General features: G+C 39.5%; 1 pseudogene; it reads left to right on the forward strand.

Annotated features, from left to right (window-relative positions):
* The first annotated feature begins 1,443 nt into the window (after nt 1-1,443).
* On the forward strand, nt 1,444-2,473 carry LOC102418499 (annotated as a pseudogene).
* The last annotated feature ends 4,779 nt before the right edge of the window (nt 2,474-7,252 follow it).

Below are 7,252 nucleotides of genomic sequence, written 5' to 3' on the forward strand. Positions count from 1 at the left end.
AAACTTTATCATAGGTATGTACAGTGGGGCCTTGACTTACGAGTGTCCCGACTAACGAGTTTTTTGAGATACGAGCCATCTCTTGGCCGATTTTTTTGCTTTGAGTTGTGAGCTAAAATTCAGGTTACGAGCCAGCTTCAGATACCCCATCGCTAGTTGGCGCAGTGATCATCACAGTGAATGCCACAACATCAGCCCAGCATCACGTGTCTCACTCATTCACTTTTTGATTTGACATACGAATAATTTGAGTTACGAGCTCCGTCACGGAACGAATTAAACTCGTAAGTCAAGGCCCCACTGTATGTATAGGAAAAACATATTATATAAAGGGTTCGGTACTATTTGTGGCTTCAGGCATCTGCTGGGGGCCTTGGAACATATCCCCTGTGAATAAAGGGAGGACTATTATTCCTGTTAAATGATTTAAACCAAGAAATTTATTTTAACTACCAAGGGTAATAGATTAAAACATACAGTTTGTTTTAGATTAAATATTCCCGAAAGGGATTTGGTTTGATGTGAGACTTTGCAAATAGTTTATTAGGACGGTTCAAGCATTAGTGGTATGGGAACAGCAGGAAAGGGAGGACAGCTCATAAGGCTGGGTTGTTAGCCATGACTAGAACTTAACTCCACAGGCCTTACAATCATCCCACTCAAAGAAGAAGAAGCTGGAGCAATTACACCCTAACTCCCACCAGCCATTGACTGAGTGCTGGGGGTTGCTGTTAATTCCCAGAGAGTCAAAGTCGGAAGTCTGAAGCCAATGAAATAATAAGGTCTTTAAGTGGGCAGAGCACTGACAATATAAATATATCAATATATTCTTACATCAAGTAACTATGCAAATAACATGTTAACTGCCTGCCCCCTTCCCACATCAAAACAAATAGTCAAAATCTAGCAGTGAGGGTTTAAGTAATTACAGCCAAGGAAAATAGTTCTAAGTTTAAATATCCTTTCCCAAACAAAAATTCCTAGAACATCAAATAATAACATTATATGAAAATAACAAAAATAAAGATTTAATGTAATCTTTTATTAGGCTTTGGATTGCAAACTATTTTGAGGGGGAAAAAACTATGAAATTCGCCCTACTAAAATATAACAAGGATTTCTAACACGATCCCAACACAGTGTCAACAAATGGTTTATTGAATGAGCTGGCGGTGAATATAAACAACTAGAAACATAATTCATTTGTATATTTCAATGCTTCAAAGAAGGGAAGAACTTGCCCATGGACACCTAATTGATCCAATTTCTTAAGAGAAAAAATATATAGTTTTTTAATTTAGTTTTCTATTTGTTGATTGGTAATTTAAATATAGGTTGGAGAATAGCACTGTTGCATATCTCACTTCTAAAGTCTAATACCCCACACCCCTTTCCTCCTTTTTCCAAAAATGTCTTATAGGCGCTCAGCATCTGGGGATGCTCACAGCTCTCCCTGCCTGGCCCAGCTTCTTTCAAAATGTCTACTGTTCAAGAAATTCTGTGAAAGCTCAGCTCGGAGGGTGATCACTCCACACCTATAAGTTTTTATGGGTCAGTCAAAGTCTACCCCAACTTGGAAGCCCAGCGGGAAGCTTTGAACATTGAAATGGCCGTCAAGACCAAAGTTGTTGATGAGGTCACCATTGTCAACATTTTGTCCAACCACAGCAATGAACAGAGACAGGATATTGCCTTCACCTACCAGACGATCAAAAAGGAACTTGCATCAGCACTAAAGTCAGCCTTGTCCAGCCACCTGGAGACCGTGATTCTGGGCCTCTAGAAAACACGTGCTCGGTACGATGCTTCCGAGCTGAAGGCCTCCATGGAGGGGCTGGGGACTGATGAGGACTCTCTCACCGAGATCATCTTCTCAAGGACCAACCAAGAGCTATGGGAAATTAACAGAGTCTACAAGACTGATCTGGAGAAGGACATTATTTCCAACACATCTGGTGACTTCTGCCAGCTGATGGTTACCCTCGCAAAGGGTAGAAGAGCAGAAGATGGCTCCATCATCGATTATGAACTGATTGATCAAGACGTCTGGGATCTCTATGATGCTGGGGTGAAGAGGAAAGGAACTGATGTTCCCAAGTGGATCAGCATCATGACCGAGCAGAGCGTGTCACCTCCAGAAAGTATTTGACAGGTACAAGAGCTGCATGACATGTTGGAGAGCATCAAGAAGGAAGTTAAGGGAAGCCTGGAAAATGCTTTCCTAAACCTAGTCCAGTGTATCTGGAACAAGCCCCTGTATTTTGCTGACCTACTGCATGACTCCGTGAAGGGCGAGGGGACATGCAATAAGCTCCTGATCAGAATCCTGATCTCCTGCAGTGAAGTGGACATGTTGAAGATCAGGTCTGAATTCAAGAGAAAGTTCAGCAAGTCCCTGTATTATTACATCCAGCAAGACACCAACGGTGACAACCAGAAGGCACTGCTCTACCTGTGTGGCGGGGGTGACTGAGGCCTGTGGCGGCTCCAGCGTCCTCCCATGCCCATCCTGTGAGGATGAAAGCATTGCCTGCCCCAATCTTATTTCAGTTCCTAAGCATTCCCTGGCTCGTCCATCTAGTCTCCCCTTTTAGACAAAGAAATGAACATTCCAAGAGTTGGAAGTGAAATATATGATGTGAAACACTTTGCCTCTTGTGTAGTGTGTTGTAAACAGATGAATAAGTTGAATTGTTAATTTAGAACAAAAAAAAATGTCTTATATACCCACTGTTGCCTCACTGTCTTTGGAATTTTCATGCTTATGTGAATTCCCCATCTGCATATATTAAAACTTTATTTTCTCCTGTTAATCTGTCTCCGTTTATTTGATTATTAGCTCAGCTAGAACTTAGAAGGTGGGAGGAAAAGTATTAATATTTTTAGCCCCCACAGTTTGGGGAGCCAGCCAGGAGAATTCACTGGCTGGGACAGGACTAGCCCCCTGAACTGCTGCAGCTGAGAGAGATCATGGGCCTCTGACCACGGCCGCAGAGGTGGTAAGCATTTTACCTGTCAGCCTCTCTGGTCTCCTGTCCAAATGGTTTGGTGAAAGTTGGAAGTGGGAGTCCCTTTCTCTCTTCTACAATTAGATTGGCAGGAGAAAATATTTGTGAAACTAGCTTCTTGGGCAAATGTGACTGTGAAAACTTGTTTTGAGTACTCTTGTATTGATCCAGTTCCTTCCAGAGATGGTCTATTATCTCCACCAGCTGGATGATACCTATTGTTTGTTTTTGAAAACATGCTGATTTTACTTGAGTCTCCAAAGCACTGGCCATCTGCGGCTGCCCCGAGCTCAGGCAGATGAGCATTCTGAGAGCTGCTGAAAAGAATATAGTTTTCTCCAGAGAGCAGATTGCAAGCCTATGATGTGTTGAAGAATGTTTCACCTAGTTTTCACCTCTGTATATACTAGTAACTCTCCAATTTTACATCTATTCCCCCCTCCAGAAAAATGACAAGCATTTCATGGTCACTTCCTGGGTGGATATTAAAGAGTATTGGAAATAGCACATGCAGCTGTTAGCTTCTACAAATACACAATCAAAGGCATTTAAATGCCCAGTCTGCAATGCTGGCAGCGAAAGACAGAAATAACAGTTACTTTTTTTTAACCAAAGATAAATGCCAGATTATGCCTGAAAAAGGCAGGATCAGCCTATTTCCTAGGTGGAGAAGAGTAGCACCAATGTCAACAGGAGAAAATGGTCTTTGGGAGGATGCACAGACACAACTAATTAAAGGCCTTTTAAGAGAAAAATAACTTGGTTTTGTTAAATTTGAAAAGAAAAATATTGGCCTCAATTGCTTTTTAAAATTAAGAACAAGATTTTGTGGATAAAGAAGTGGTGCATATATACAATGGAATATGACTCAGCCATAAAATAATAATTAAATCTTGCCATCTGCAGCAACATGGATGGACCTATTGTGCTGAGTGAAATAAGTCAGATTATTTTACTTATATGTGGGATCTAAAAAAAAAATGAACAAGTAGAACAGAAATAAACTCATAGAGAACATTTTCACAGTTGCCAAATAGGAGGAAGTTTGGGGGGCTGGGTGAAAATGGTGAAGGGATTAAGAAGTACAAATTGGTAGTTACAGAATAGTCAAGGGATGTAAAGTACAGCATAGGGAATATAGTCAATAATATTTTTTTAAAGCCAATAAAATGTAAAATAAAACTAAGGACAAGATTTTAAGTATATACAACAAAATGTTAGCTCTGGTTTTCTCTGGGTAATGGAATTTCAGTGACTTTTCAATTCCTTCCTACATAAGTGTTACTTAATTTTATGACATGGATATGTACTTCTTTTATTTAATTTTTTTTATTGATTTCAGAGGGAGAGGAAGGGGGAGAGAGAGAGACAAAAAGAGAGAAAGAGAGAAAAAACATTAATTTGTTCTACTTATGCATTTATTGGTTGATTCTTTTTTTAATGTATTTTTTATTGATTTTAGAGAGAGGAAGGGAGATGGAGACAGAATAGAAACATCGATTGGCTGCCTTCTGCATGCCCCATATTGGGGAATCAAGCCTGCAACCCAGGCATGCGTCCTGATCAGGAATTGTACCAGCAACCTCTTTGTGCAGGGGTCAATGCTCAACCACTGAGCCATACTGGCCCTGCAACTGGTTGATTCGTGTATGTGTCCTGACCAGGAATTGAACCCATAACCTTGGTGATGTACTACCTTTATAACCAAAGTAAACTGTATAAGCTATTTAACTTTGAAAAAATGAGGGAAAGACAAAATAAGTAGAGAAAATTTATAAAAAGAAAAGAGAGTACAGTGACTTTGTAGTACAACTTGAAATAAGGTATTGTGATTTCTCCAACTTTGTTTTTCTTTCTCAAGATTGCTGCAGCTATTTGGAGTCTTTTAGGATACCATATAAATTTCTGGAGAATTTGCTCTAGCTCTGTGAAATATACTGTTGGTATTTTAATAGGGATTGCATTGAATCTGTAGATTGCCTTGGGTAGTATGGACATTTTAATGATGTTGATTCTACCAATCCATGAGCATGGTATATTCTTCCACTTGCATATATCTTTCTCTATCTCTTTTTTCAGTGTCTTGTAGTTTTCCAAATACAGGTCTTTTTGCCTTCTTGGTTAAGTTTATTCCTAAGTATCTAAATTTTTTTGTTGCAATGATAAATGGGGTTGTTTGTTTGGTTTCCCTTTCTGAGAGCTCATTATTGGTGTATAAAAATGCCATAGATTTATGGGTATTAATTTTATATCCTGCTATGTTGCCAAATTCATTGTACTCAAAATAGCCTGGTATTGGCACAAGAACAGGTATATAGACCAATGGAACAGAACAGAGAACCCAGAAATTGACCCAAGTCATTATGCTCATTTAATATTTGACAAAGGAGGCAAGAACATACAATGGAGTCAAGACAGTCTCTTCAATAAATGGTGTTGGGAAAATTGGACAGATACATGCAAAAAAAATGAAACTAGACCACCAACTTATACCATACACAAAAATAAACTCAAAATGGATAAAAAAAAAAACTTAAATGTAAGTAGTGAAACCATAAAAATCCTAGAAGAAACCATTGGCAGCAAAATCTCAGACATCCCTCATAGCAACATGTTTATGGATACATCTCCTAGGACAATGGAAATTAAAGAGAAAATAAATAAATGGGACTACATCAAAATAAAGAGCTTCTGCACAACGAACGAAATAACAAAACCATCGACAAAATAACAAGAGTGCCCACTCCATGTGAGAACATATTTACCAATGATACATCCGATAAGGGGTTAATCTCCAAAATCTACAGGGAACTCATACAACTTAACAAAAGGAAGGTAAACAACACAGTTAAAAAATGGGCAAAGGACCTCAATAGATGGACATACGAAGGCCAAAAGGCATATGAAACAGTGCTCAAAAATCAGTGATCATCCAAGAGACGCAAATCAAAATGACAATGAGGTACCACCTCACACCTATAAGAATGGCTACCCTTGCCGAAACCGGTTTGGCTCAATGGATAGAGCGTCGGCCTGCGGACTGAAAGGTCCCAGGTTCGATTCCGGTCAAGGGCATGTACCTGGGTTGCGGGCACATCCCCAGTAGGAGATGTGCAGGAGGCAGCTGATCGATGTTTCTCTCTCATCGATATTTCTAACTCTCTATCTCTCTCCCTTCCTCTCTGTAAAAAATCAATAAAATATATTTTAAAAAATAAAAATAAAAAATAAAAATAAAAATAAAAGAATGGCTACCCTCAACAAATCAACAAACGACAATTGTTGGCGAGGATGTGGAGAAAAGGGAACTCTCATGCACTGCGGAGAATGCAGACTGGTGCAGCCTCTATGGAAAACAGTCTGAAGTTTCCTCAAAAAATTAAAAGTGGAACTGCCATTTGACACAGTAATCCCACTTCTAGGAATATATCCCAAGAAGTCAGAAACACCCATCAGAAAGAATATATGTATCCCTATGTTCAGAGCAGCACAATTTACAACAGATAAGAATTGGAAACAGCCTAAGTGCCCATCAGCAGATGCGTGGATTAAAAACAGTGGTACATCTATACAATGGAATACTATGCAGTTGTAAAAAAGAAAGAATTCTTGCCATTTGCAACAGCATGGATGGACCTAGAGAGCATTATGCTAAGCAAAATAAGCCAGTCAGAGAAAGATAAGTATCACGTGATCTCACTCATATGTGGAATCTAATGACTGCCATAAACTGATGAACAAAAATAGACCCAGAGACATATAAACATCGAACAGACTGTCAAATCTCAGAGGGAAGGCAGGGGAGGGGTGGCGGGGGAGAGATCAACCAATGAACTCATATGCGTATATGCATAACCCAAGGACACAGACAGTGGGTGGTGAAGGCTTTTGGGGTGGTGGGAGGTGGGAGAGGACAACAGGGACATGTGTAATACTTTCAACACTAAAGATTTATTTTTTAGAAAGAAAAGAGGGAATGGTGAAAAGAGAATATAAACTCATTCCTTCATTCAATCATTTGACAAAGAAGTCTTTAGTAAGACACCATGTTAGAGCACAATAAGTATAGAATGTGGCTGTTGTTATGAAAACAAATAAAGGGCTTAGACAAGGGGCAGAGAGTACTATGCATAAAGTGGTCAGAGAAAGCCTGTCTAAAGAAATACTTAAGCTAAGCTCCCAAAGAATCAAAGCTAACCCCATGAAAATGGTGAGGAAACAGTATGTGCTAAGGCCCTGATGCA

Source organism: Myotis lucifugus, unplaced genomic scaffold (genome assembly GCF_000147115.1).
Source record: "Myotis lucifugus unplaced genomic scaffold, Myoluc2.0 scaffold_356, whole genome shotgun sequence".
Lineage (NCBI taxonomy): Eukaryota > Metazoa > Chordata > Mammalia > Chiroptera > Vespertilionidae > Myotis > Myotis lucifugus.